General features: G+C 49.5%; 1 protein-coding gene across 2 annotated transcripts in view; it reads left to right on the forward strand.

Annotated features, from left to right (window-relative positions):
- The first annotated feature begins 910 nt into the window (after window positions 1–910).
- Window positions 911–13,798, forward strand: part of LOC137304552 (zinc finger protein Gfi-1b-like) — a 175,144-nt gene continuing 162,256 nt past the window's right edge. For both annotated transcript variants that reach the window (XM_067973204.1, XM_067973205.1), the window contains exon 1: window positions 911–1,059. The gene's annotated coding sequence lies outside the window, so the exon portion shown is untranslated. The remainder of the gene's footprint in view (window positions 1,060–13,798) is intronic.

Below are 13,798 nucleotides of genomic sequence, written 5' to 3' on the forward strand. Positions count from 1 at the left end.
GACCCTGGGAGTGTGTCCTGGGGCCTGGGAGTGTGTCCTGGGGCCTGGGAGTGTGTCCTGGGGCCTGGGAGTGTGTCCTTGACCCTGGGAGTGTGTCCCGGACCCTGGGAGTGTGTCCTGGGCCTGGGAGTGTGTCCTTGACCCTGGGAGTGTGTCCTTGACCCTGGGAGTGTGTCCCGGACCCTGGGAGTGTGTCCTGGGTCCTGGGAGTGTGTCCTGGGTCCTGGGAGTGTGTCCCGGACCCTGGGAGTGTGTCCTGGGTCCTGGGAGTGTGTCCTGGGTCCTGGGAGTGTGTCCTTGACCCTGGGAGTGTGTCCTGGGTCCTGGGAGTGTGTCCTGGGTCCTGGGAGTGTGTCCTGGGTCCTGGGAGTGTGTCCTTGACCCTGGGAGTGTGTCCTTGACCCTGGGAGTGTGTCCTTGACCCTGGGAGTGTGTCCCGGACCCTGGGAGTGTGTCCTTGACCCTGGGAGTGTGTCCCGGGTCCTGGGAGTGTGTCCTGGGGCCTGGGATGTGATCTGGAGACTGCCCGTGCTCGGGTTTTACTCAGAGCTGTTCGAGGTGACTGCAGCGACGGTATTGTCTGAGCTTCGTGCTTATTTGTGTCAGTTCAGCTCCCTCATGCTGTCAGAATCTGTATCACCTCCCAACCAGCTTCCCAAAAATCCAATAACCCCTCAGTGTTGGACAAACTATCAAAATATCAACTTAAGTGACGTGGGAGATCGGCAACGTTCTGCGGTCCATGTTCATTCTCGCAGTATTTGTATCTTTGGGGGGCATTGACGGTGAGCCTTGTTGTGTAAAAAGCCCCTCCCCCGCTCAAGCCGGGTTGTTACGTTGGCCGACAGTTGGGTTGTGACTTGCTGCTTCGGAAGGGAAGCTGTGGTTTCAGTCGGTGTTGGCCCGCTGAAGGTAGCTGTCGTTCTCACAGCCCGGAGCAGCAGAGTCAGCTCAACACACTCGCCCGATCGACCAATCAACCCGCACCGTCCTCTCCACAATCAGCACAGCGCGTGGAGCAATTCCCCTCGCTCAGGGAGAACATGGTTTCCTTTCTCTGTGAGTACCCTAACCGGTGAAATGTGTTAGATATTTGGTGACAACAGTGTGTTCTAGAACTCAGCACACACGCTGCGGGCTGCGATATTAATAGAGAGCTCGCTGTGTCGGGAGGCTCAGGGTCCTCAGCATTGTACGGCTCTTTGTTTAGTGATGGTCTTGGTGCCAGGCCCTGGGGGTACAGTACACGGGCACTGACTCTCACTGGGGTACAGTACACGGGCACTGACTCTCACTGGGGTACAGTACACGGGCACTGACTCTCACTGGGGTACAGTACACGGGCACTGACTCTCACTGGGGTACAGTACACGGGCACTGACTCTCACTGGGGTACAGTACACGGGCACTGACTCTCACTGGGGTACAGTACACGGGCACTGACTCTCTCTGGGGTACAGTACACGGGCACTGACTCTCACTGGGGTACAGTACACGGGCACTGACTCTCACTGGGGTACAGTACACGGGCACTGACTCTCACTGGGGTACAGTACACGGGCACTGACTCTCACTGGGGTACAGTACACGGGCACTGATTACCCTCCAGTACCCCACCCGAGTGGCTGTTCTTCATTTCTGATCCTCACTCTAGACAGCGACTGTTGGCAGGATATTCAACACTAGGGGCATCACAGCCCAGCACAATCCTGTCTCCACACTGGGACAGCCAGTAAATGGGACCAATGCTCCTCACGACCTCAGCCCAAATCCACTGAGAATTGAGCAAAAGCAGTCAATTGATAAAAAACAGTGAAAGTTCATCAAGTAATAATTCCTATAGAATATCTTTCTGCAATAACGTCAACAAACCCCAGGATCCAACTGCAAGCTTAATTATTCTGTCTGAGACATAACCTCATTAAATTATATAAATTAAACATAAGGCATTTTAGCCAACGAATGAGGCGAGATGTGTAGGTGGGATGTTTATTCGGAGGGAGGTTTATTCTCTGATCTCAGTAGCTGTCCGTGTTGGTGTGAGTGAGTGAGAGAGTCTGTGCAGCACAGACATGAGACTGATGGGGATTAGAGGCTAACGCGGCCCCTCACTGTACCTGCTGGGCCTATAGTTTACCAGACTCCTGCCCCAAACACACGCTCTCAGGATGCTGAGCCCTGAGCAGCCGTCAGTTTATAAAACAGGAGAGAAACACTTCTCCAGCGTGACAGAGTATTTCTGAATGAGTCCTTGCTCACGGGCATTTGGTAATCCAGGCCTCTCAATCAGAGGGATTATAAAATCTGGGTCGATATCGCCACTCGGATGAGAGGTTTCTCTCCATTATTGAAACAACATGATCTGAGCAATGGCCCTCGATCCAGGACTGACTGAGCCGCCTTCTTGAAGCCTCATTTATTTTTCATGGCCAATTCTTTTAGCGACAGGTGAAAGTCTATGTTAGAGGTGGGCCCTTTAAACTGGAGGTGAGGGGGTGTGGGGGTGAGGGTGAGGGTGGGGGTGAGGGTGAGGGGTTACTGAGGTTTGACTGCAGCACTCCCTACAGTTATCTGATCTCCCTGTCAGTGCGGGGGAGGCAGTGGGTTCTGGATGATTAGATTATTTCACAGTAACCTCGAGCCGAGGGCCTGTGGCCGTCTCGAGCCCAGACTGATGGGATGGAAGGCTCCCCTCGCCGACTGAACATCAAAGTGAATGGGACAGTGTCAGATCCACAAACTGCATCGACATCTCTGGACATTGAGCTCCCCGTGTCACCTTCACCATCTTTACCTAAATACTTGTGAAACTCTCTCTCTGTGAATCTTGCAAAGGTTTTAAATAAAAAGCAAAAAAACTTACTTCAAAAATGAAACTATAGACAGCCGGGAAGTTCAGAGAATAAAACCCATCTTTTCATTCTGACAATCTTCTATTTTCCTATTGATATTTATTTTGGGAGGACCTTTGTTTAAATGGTGAAGTTCCAGGGCCCGAGGTGGAACTAACACCCGGGGTCAGTAACAAGGAGCCGATCCCCACTCTACAGGGGCTTTACATTCCGGGTCCTCACACTGTCAGACTATCGAATCCCCCTCCCACACTCTGGCACAGCTCTGCTGCCCAATGCAAACTTCCAGGAGATGAAATTCTGCTTTTGGTACTTTTTCCGATACGTAGCAACTCTTGTATTTATCGTTTGTGTTGTCATATTTTGATCAAAACATCTCTCAGTGCCTCACACTTTGATTTATTTGAAGTTATTATATAGACAAACTCATTCTGCACCTGTTCTGTGTCCTACTGACAGCAATGACTAGTTAATCTGCTTTTGGTGTTTTTTTTATTTGTTCATGGGATGTGGGTGTCGCTGGCGAGGCCGGCATTTATTGCCCATCCCTAATTGCCCTTGAGAAGGTGGTGGTGAGCTGCCTTCTTGAACCGGTACAGTCCATGTGGTGAAGGTTCTCCCACAGTGCTGTTAGGAAGGGAGTTCCAGGATTTTGACCCAGCGACGATGAAGGAACGGCGATATATTTCCAAGTCGGGATGGTGTGTGACTTGGAGGGGAACGTGCAGGTGGTGTTGTTCCCATGTGCCTGCTGCTCTTGTCCTTCTAGGTGGTAGAGGTTGTGGGTTTGGGAGGTGCTGTCAAAGAAGCCTTGGCGAGTTGCTGCAGTGCATCCTGTGGATGGTACACACTGCAGCCACAGTGCGCCGGTGGTGAAGGGAGTGAATGTTTCGGGTGGTGGATGGGGTGCCAATCAAGCGGGCTGCTTTGTTCTGGATGGTGTCGAGCTTCTTGAGTGTTGTTGGAGCTGCAATCATCCAGGCAAGTGGAGAGTATTCCATCACACTCCTGACTTGTGCCTTGTCAATGGTGGAAAGGCTTTGGGGAGTCAGGAGATGAATCACTGGCTGCAGAATACCCAGCCTCTGGACTGCTCTTGTAGCCACAATATTTATGTGGCTGGTCCAGTTAAGTTTCTGGTCAATGGTGACCCCAGGATGTTGATGGTGGGGGATTCGGCGATGGTAATGTCCTTGAATGTCAAGGGGAGGTGGTTAGACTCTGTCTTGTTGGAGATGGTCATTACCTGGCACTTGTCTGGTGCGAATGTTACTTGCCACTTATCAGCCCAAGCCTGGATGTTGTCCAGGTCTTGCTGCATGCGGGCACGGACTGCTTCATTATCTGAGGGGTTGCGAATGGAACTGAACACTGTGCAATCATCAGCAAACATCCCCATTTCTGACCTCATGATGGAGGGAAGGTCATTGATGAAGCAGCTGAAGATGGTTGGGCCAAGGACACTGCCTTGAGGAACTCCTGCAGCAATGTCCTGGGGCTGAGATGATTGGCCTCCAACAACCACTACCATCTTTCTTTGTGCTAGGTATGATTCCAGCCACTGGAGAGTTTTCCCCGATTCCCATTGACTTCAATTATACTAGGACTCCTTGGTGCCACATTCGGTCGAATGCTGCCTTGATGTCAAGAGCAGTCACTCTCACCTCACCTCTGGAATTCAGCTCTTTTGTCCATGTTTGGACCAAGGCTGTAATGAGGTCTGGAGCCAAGTGGTCCTGGCGGAACTCAAACTGAGCATCGGTGAGCAGGTTATTGGTGAGTAAGTGCCGCTTGATAGCACTGTCGACGACACCTTCCATCACTTTGCTGATGATTGAGAGTAGACTGATGGGGCGGTAATTGGCTGGATTCAATTTGTCCTGCTTTTTGTGGACAGGACATACCTGGGCAATTTTCCACATTGTCGGGTAGATGCCAGTGTTGTAGCTGCACAGGAACAGCTTGGCTGGAGGCGCAGCTAGTTCTGGAGCACAAGTCTTCAGCACTACAGCTGGGATGTTGCCAGGCCCATAGCCTTTGCTGTATCCAGTGCACTCAGCCGTTTCTTGATATCATGTGGAGTGAATCGAATTGGCTGAAGACTGGCTTCTGTGATGGTGGGGATATCGGGAGGAGGCCGAGATGGATCATCCACTTGGCACTTCTGGCTGAAGATGGTTGCAAACGCTTCAGCCTTGTCAATTGCACTGACGTGTTGGACTCTGCCATCATTGTTTACAGAGCCTCCTCCTCCCGTTAGTTGTTTAATTGTCCACCACCATTCACAACTGGATGTGGCAGGACTGCAGAGCTTTGATCTGATCCATTGGTTGTGGAATCGCTTAGATCTGTCTATAGCATGTTGCTTCCACTGTTTAGCATGCATGTAGTCCTGAGTTGTAGCTTCACCAGGTTGGCACCTCATTTTTAGGTACGCCTGGTGCTGCTCCTGGCATGCTCTTCGACACTCCTCATTGAACCAGGGTTGATCCCTTGGCTTGTTGGTAATGGTAGAGTGAGGAATATGCCGGGCCATGAGGTTACAGATTGTGCTGGAATACAATTCTGCTGCTGCTGATGGCCCACAGCGCCTCATGGATGCCCAGTTTTGAGCTGCTAGATCAGTTCTGAATCTATCCCATTTAGCACGGTGGTCGTGCCACACAACACGTTGGATGGCGTCCTCAGTGCGAAGACGGGACTTCATCTCCACGAGGACTGTGCGGTGGTCACTCCTACCAATACTGTCATGGACAGATGCATCTGCGACAGGTAGATTGGTGAGGACGAGGTCAAGTAAGTTTTTCCCTCGTGTTGGTTCGCTCACCACCTGCCGCAGGCCCAGTCTGGCAGCTATGTCCTTCAGGACTTGGCCAGCTCGGTCAGTAGTGGTGCTACCAAGCCACTCTTGGTGATGGACATTGAAGTCCCCCACCCAGAGTAAATTCTGTGCCCTTGCAACCCTCAGTGCTTCCTCCAAGTGGTGCTCAACATGGAGGAGGACTGATTCATCAGCCGAGGGAGGGCGGTAGGTGGTAATCAGCAGGAGGTTTCCTTGCCCATGTTTGACCTGATGCCATGAGATTTCATGGGGTCCAGAGTCAATGTTGAGGACTCCCAGGGCCACTCCCTCCTGACTATATATCACTGTACCGCCACCTCTGGTGGGTCTGTCCTGCCGGTGGGACAGGACATATCCAGGGATGGTGATGGAAGAGTCTGGGACATTGGCTGAAAGGTATGATTCTGTGAGTATGGTCTATGTGAGGCTGTTGCTGGACTAGTCTGTGGGACAGCTCTCCCAATTTTGGCACAAGTCCCCAGATGTTAGTGAGGAGGACCTTGCAGGGTCGACTGGGCTTGGTTTGCCTTTGTCGTGTCCGGTTTTATTCTTATTATGACTTTCTGTAGCGAGATTGTACAACTGAGTGTCTTGCTAGGCCATTTCAGAGGGCGATTAAGAATTAACCACATTGCTGTGGGTCTGGAGTCACATGTCGGCCAGACCGGGTAAGGACGGCAGGTTTCCTTCCCTAAAGATGTTGGTTAAGTGAAAGTATCCCGGACACTGGAACTCCCAGCTGGTGATCTGTGCCATGGGATATAAACCAGGGCACCTCCAACAGTGCAGCACTCCCTCGGCACAGCACTGGAGTGTCAGCCTGGATTGTGTGTTGAATCCTGGAGTGCAGCTTGAACACACTCAGGGGGTGAGACTCCTAGATGCGAAGAGAGTGTTTCCCCTGGCTGGAGAATCTAGAACTAGGGGGCATAGTCTCAAGATAAGGGGTCAGACATTTAGGACTGAGATGAGGAGAAATTTCTTCACTCAGAGGGTTGTGAATCTTTGGAATTCTCTACCCCAGAGGATGTGGATTCTCAGTCGTTGAATATATTCAAGGCTGAGATCGATAGATTTTTGGACTCTAGGGGAATCAAGGGATATGGGGATCGGGCGGGAAAGTGGAGTTGAGGTCAAAGATCAGCCACGACCTTATTGAATGGCGGAGCAGGCTCGAGGGGCCGAATGGCCTACTCCTGCTCCTATTTGTTAAGTTCTATCCACTGAGCCAATGCTGACAAGGAGCCATTGTGGACTTTTCTAATTGTATCTTACCAGACACCAGGTGTAACTGAACAGGACAGGGCCAAAGGTGGAAAAATGTACCACTTCATTGCCTGTGCCTGTCACTCTGTCTGTACCTGTCTCTGTATTTGTGCCTGTTTCTGTATCAGTCTCTGTGCCTGTTTCTGTATCTGTGCCTGTTTCTGTATCTGTGCCTGTATCCGTCACTGTATCTGTGCCTGTATCTGTGTCTGTGCCTGTATCTGTCTCTGCCTGTTTCTGTCTCTGTGCCTGTGTCTGTCTCTGTGCCTGTGTCTGTCTCTGTGTCTGTGCCTGTATCTGTCTCTGCCTGTTTCTGTCTCTGTGCCTGTATCTGTATCTGTGTCTATGTCTGTCTCTGTGGGTGAGGCAAATAGCATCAATGCATTTAAGGGGGCGCTAGATAAGCACATGGGGGAGGAAGAAATAGGATATCCTGAGAGGGTGAGATGAAGAGGTGAGGGAGGAGGCGCGTGTGGAGCATAAATGCCGGCACAGACCAGCTGGGCCGAACGTCCTGTTTTGATGCTGTAGTACGATGTAACTCGATGTCTCCGTGCCTATTTCTGTCTCTGTGCTTGGAAATGTGTCTGTATTTTTCTAAAGCCGTGCTTTAGATGTAGGAATGAAATTCCCTGGATTCCATGATTACCCCTCCCACCCCCCAGTTTCCAGCCCCCCCTGACTCAGGCCCGTGTTTACGATTGATCAGAGGTGGAGCTGGTCACGGTGTTTTTACCCACAGGGACAGTGTTCCTGAACGATCACAAATGCAATTCCGGTCTGTTGGACACGAACTGATGAAGCATGTGTTTTTTTTAATTAGGGAGAAAAAGAAATGAGAAAAGTTGTGAGCAATTTTTACCCCTTTAAGAATGTTGTGGGTGAAAAAATGAAGTCGGCTCTGAGCGAGTGGAGTGAGTGGTGAGTGTCGGAGTGAGGGAGTGTCGGAGTGAGTGGTGAGTGTCGGAGTGAGGGGTGAGTGTCGGAGTGAGGGGTGAGTGTCGGAGTGAGGGAGTGTCGGAGTGAGTGGAGTGAGTGAGTGTCGGAGTGAGTGGTGAGTGTTGGAGTGAGTGTCGGAGTGAGTGGTGAGTGTCGGAGTGAGTGGAGTGTCGGAGTGAGTGGTGAGTGTCGGAGTGAGTGGTGAGTGTCGGAGTGAGTGGTGAGTGTCGGAGTGAGTGTCGGAGTGAGTGGTGAGTGTTGGAGTGAGTGAGTGTCGGAGTGAGTGGTGAGTGTTGGAGTGAGTGTCGGAGTGAGTGGTGAGTGTCGGAGTGAGTGGTGAGTGTCGGAGTGAGGGAGTGTCGGAGTGAGTGGTGAGTGTCGGAGTGAGGGAGTGAGGGAGTGTCGGAGTGAGTGGTGAGTGTCGGAGTGAGTGGTGAGTGGTGAGTGTCGGAGTGAGTGGTGAGTGTCGGAGTGAGTGGTGAGTGTCGGAGTGAGGGAGTGTCGGAGTGAGTGGTGAGTGTCGGAGTGAGTGGAGTGTCGGAGTGAGTGGTGAGTGTCGGAGTGAGGGAGTGTCGGAGTGAGTGGTGAATTGAGGTGCTCCCTCCAGCCACTCCGAGCCTTTACACCAGCAACAACTCCCCTCGACAAACCACAGGCACCGTCCCTTTAATTATTATTCCGATTAAAGGTCTCACTTCACTCTCTGCAAATAAACTCGTGGTTCCAGCCGAGCCCGAGGGAGCTGACAGTGATTGGCCAGCGAGCCTGCCTCTTGTTCTCACACGTTGACAGTGTGCAGAATCTCTCACCGCTCTCGACAAACACTGAGAAACCACTAAGATCTGACAGAGGGGAGGAGGATTCCAGCAACTGCACACTCGTGAAATGAAGGTTTAACTGTGTGACTCGCTCTCAGCTCCCTCCGTCGTCACTCGAATGTCCCACTCATTTCAAACCCGAGGTTCTGCCCCCGGCCCCTTCCCTTTCCATGTGTGTCTCGGCCATTCCCTGTCAGTGAACACCTCAAATCACCTGATGTTGTCCATCCCTCTCCTCGGGAGGGAGATATCCTGTGTTACTGTACACTGGGATATCCTGTGTTACTCTGAACTGGGGTATCCTGTGTTACTCTAAACTGGGGTATCCTGTGTTACTCTACACTAGGATATCCTGTGTTACTCTACACTAGGATATCCTGTGTTACTGTACACTGGGATATCCTGTGTTACTCTAAACTGGGGTATCCTGTGTTACTCTAAACTGGGGCATCCTGTGTTACTCTACACCAGGGTATCCTGTGTTACTCTACACCAGGGTATCCTGTGTTACTCTACACCGGGGAATCCTGTGTTACTCTAAACTGGGGTATCCTGTATTACTCTACACCGGGATATCCCGTGTTACTCTCAACTGGGGTATCCTGTGCTACTCTACATTGGGGTATCCCATGTTACTATACACTGGGGTATCCTGTGTTACTCTACACTTGGGTATCCCGTGTTGCTCTACACTGGGATATCTTGTGTTATTGTACACTGGGGTATCCTGTGTTACTCTACACTAGGGTATCCTGTGTTACTCTACACTGGGGTATCCTGTTTTACCGTAGACTGTGATAACCCATGTTACTCTACACTGGTGTATCCCATGTTACTCTACACTGGGGTATCCTCTGTTACTTTACAATGGGGTATCCCTTGTAACTCTACACTGGGGTATCCTGTGTTACTCTACATTGGGGTATCCTGTGTTACTTTACACTGTGGTATCCTGTGTTACTCTGCACTGGGGTATCCCGTGTTACTCTACACTGGGGTATCCCGTGTTACTCTACACTGGGGTATCCCATGTTACTCTACACTGGGGTATCCCTTGTAACTCTCCACTGGGGTATCCTGTGTTACTCTACACTGGGGTATCCTGTGTTACTCTACACTGGGGTATCCTGTGTTACTCTACACTGGGGTATCTCGTGTTACTCTACACTGGGGTATCCCGTGTTACTCTACACTGGGGTATCCTGTGTTACTCTACACTGGGGTATCCTTTATTACTCTACACTGGGGTATCCTGTGTTACTCTACACTGGGGTATCCCGTTTTACTCTACACTGGGGTATCCTGTGCTCAGTAAATATCCAGCCGTGATTCAGAAACTTAGAACATTTGCACATGGAGCATTTTGTTGGTGACTTTTTGTGCACATGAAGCTGAGAAAGAAAGTCTGTTTTAGTCATTCTGGGAATGTGGGCGTCGCTGGCGAGGCCGGCATTTATTGCCCATCCCTAATTGCCCTTGAGAAGGTGGTGGTGAGCCGCCTTCTTGAACCGCTGCAGTCCATGTGGTGAAGGTTCTCCCACAGTGCTGTTAGGAAGGGAGTTCCAGGATTTTGACCCAGCGACGATGAAGGAACGGCCGTTATATGTTCGAGTCAGGATAGGGTGTGATTTGGAGGGGAACGTGCAGGTGATAAAGGAACAGGAGTAGGTTTTTAGGCCTCTGGAGCCTGTTCCACCATTCAACTAGATCATGGTTAATCTGTATCTTAATTCCATTTACCCGCCTTGGTTCCATAACACTTAATACCCTCGCCTAACTCTGTTTTGAAATTTTCAATTGAACCCCAGTCTCAGCCGCTGGATAGATATTTGGACTCCAGGGGAATCAAGGAATGAGGGGATCAGGCGGGAAAGTGGAAAGGTTGAAGATCAGCCAGGATCTGATTGAATAGCGGAGCAGGCTCGAGGGGCCGTATGGCCTACTCCTGCTCCTATTTCTTATGTTCTTTTTTGAGAAGAGAGTCCCAGATTTCCACTCCCCTTTGTGTGAAGAAGTGCTTCCTGACACCACCCCTGAACGGCCTAGCTCCAATTTTAAGGTTATGCCCCTCTGTTCTGGACTCTTCTACCAAAGGAAACAGTGTCTCTATCTACCCTATCAAATCCTTTAATCATCTTAAACACCTCAATTAATCACTCCTTAATCTTCTATATTCAAGGTAATACCAGCTTAGTCTATGCAACCTGTCCTCATTATTAAACCCTTTTAGCCCCGGTATCATTCTGGTGAATCTGCACTAAAACACCTCAACGGCCAATATATCCTTCCTAAGATACGGTGCCCACAATTGAATGCAGTTTCCAGATGGGGGCTAACCAGAGCTCTGTATAGCCGTAACATAACTTCCACCCCTTTGTATTCCAGCCCTCAAGATAAAAGCCAACATTCTATTAGCCTTTTAAATTATTTTTTGTACTTGTCCACAAGATTTTAGTGATTTCTGTACTTGGACCCCTAAAGCTCCTCCTTAGTTCCTAGCTTCTCACCATTTAGAAAATACCCTGATTTAGCTTTCTTGGGTCCAAAGTAGATGACCTCACACTTCCCCACATTGAACTCCATCTGCCGCAGTTTTACCCACTCATTTAATCTATCAATCAATGTCCCTTTGCAACTTTTTGCTCCCATCTACACTATTTATTGTGCCACCTAACTTGGAGTCAGCAGCAAACTTGGATATATGGCTCTCAATCCCTTCATTGAAGTCATTTATAAATAGTGAAAAGCTGAGGCCCCAGAACAGATCCCTGGAGAACACCACTAGTCACATCCTGTCAATTTGAGTCCATACCCATTATCCCTACTCTCTGTCTCCTACATCCTAATCAATTCTCTAATCAAACCAATAGGTTGTCTCCAATTCCATGTGCTCTCATTTTTGTTAACAGTCTCTTATATGGAACTTTATCGAATGCCTTCTGGAGTCCATATAAATAACATCCATTGAGACTCCCTTATCTACCACATTAATTACCTCCTCAAAAAATTCAACGAGATTAGTCATCTAGTTGGCTCTCTCTGATCAGTTCATATTTGTTCAAGTGTTCAGTCACTCTGTCCCTAATAACAGATTCTAGTAACTTTCCCACAACAGATGTTAGACTAATGGGCCTATAATGTCCCAGTTTATCTCTCCTATCCTTAAATAGCGGAGTGACATTGGCAATTTTCCAATCCATGAGGACAATTCCTGAATGCTGGTGTTGGCATGTTTGGTGGTGGAGGTCACGGGTTTGGGAAGTGCTGCCCAAGAAGCCTTGGTGAGTTTCTGCAGAGCATCCTGTGGGTAACAACCTCAGGTCGTCCCAAACTGCTTCAGAGCCAATAAAGTACAGTCACTGTTGTAATCATAGTATTATAGTATCACAGTAGGTACAGCACAGGAGGAGGCCATTCGGCCCATCGTGCCTGTGCCGGCTCTTTGAAAGAGCTATCTAATTAGTCCCATTCCCCTGCTCTTTCCCCATAGCCCTGTAATTTTTTCCCTTCAAGTATTTATCCAATTCCCTTTTGAAAGTTATTATTGAATCTGCTTCCACCACCCTTTCAGGCAGAGCATTCCAGATCATCACAACTCGCTGCGTAAAAAAAAATGTTTCCTCATATCGTCTCTGGCTCTTTTCCCAATCACCTTAAATCTGTGTCCTCTGGTTACCGACCCTTCTGCCACTGGAAACAGTTTCTCCTTATTTACTCTCTCAAAACTGTTCATGATTTTGAACACCTCGATCAAATCTCCCCTTAACCTTCTCTGCTTTAAGGAGAACAATCCCAGCTTCTCCAGTCTCTCCACATAACTGAAGTCCCTCATCCCTGGAACCATTCTAGTAAATCTCTTCTGCACCCTCTCTAAGGCCTTGACATCCTTCCTAAAGTGTGATGCCCAGAATTGAACACAATACTCCAGCTGAGGCCTAACCAGTGTTTTATAAAGGTTTAGCATAACTTCCTTGCTTTTGTACCCTATGCCTCTATTAATAAAGTAATATAGGCAACGTAGCAGCCAATCTGCACACAGCAAGATCCCACAAACAGCAATGTGATAAATGACCACATAATCTGTTTTAGTGATGTTGGTTGAAGAATAAATATTGACCAGGAGACCTCCATCGCTCTTCTTTGAAATAGTGCCATGGGATTTTTAATCTCCACCTGAAAGGGTAGACAGGGCCTCAATTTAACATCACATTGAAAGACAGCACCTTCTGACAGTGCAGCACTCCCTCTGTACTGCACTGGGTGTGTCAGCCTGGATAGCGTGCTCAAGCCTCTGGTGTGGGACTTGAACCCACAAATTTCTCACTCAGGACGAGAGTGCTACCCACTGAGTCACGGCTAACACGTCAGATGAGGGATATCAGTGCTGCAATTGGATAATCTCAGAGCAGGCACAGGGTTAGATGCAGAGTAAAGCTCCCTCTGCACTGCCCCATCAAACGCGCCCAGGGCAGGCACAGCACGGGTTAGATACAGAATAAAGCTCCCTCTACACTGTCCCATCAAACACTCCCAGGGCAGGTACAGCACGGGTTAGATACAGAGTAAAGCTCCCTCTACACTGTCCCATCAAACACTCCCAGGGCAGGTACAGCACGGGTTAGATACAGAGTAAAGCTCCCTCTACACTGTCTGATCAAACACTCCCAGGGCAGGTACAGCACGGGTTAGATACAGAGTAAAGCTCCCACTACACTGTCCCATCAAACACTCCCAGGGCAGGTACAGCACGGGTTAGATACAGAGTAAAGCCCCCTCTACACTGTCACATCAAACACTCCCAGGGCAGGTACAGCACGGGTTAGATACAGAGTAAAGCTCCCTCTGCACTGTCCCATCAAACACCCCCAGGGCAGGTACAGCACGGGTTATATTTTTTGTACTGACCATCCTGGATGGAAGCCCAAGGCCCATCGGGCAAGAATCTCCCAGTTTGAAAAGTGGAAAATTAGGAAGTCGTGAAATGATGATATCATAGAATCATAGAATCATAGAAGTTTACAACATGGAAACAGGCCCTTCGGCCCAACATATCCATGTCGCCCAGTTTATACCACTAAGCT

The sequence above is a fragment of the Heptranchias perlo genome, chromosome 37 (assembly GCF_035084215.1).
Source record: "Heptranchias perlo isolate sHepPer1 chromosome 37, sHepPer1.hap1, whole genome shotgun sequence".
NCBI classification, from domain to species: Eukaryota; Metazoa; Chordata; class Chondrichthyes; order Hexanchiformes; family Hexanchidae; genus Heptranchias; species Heptranchias perlo.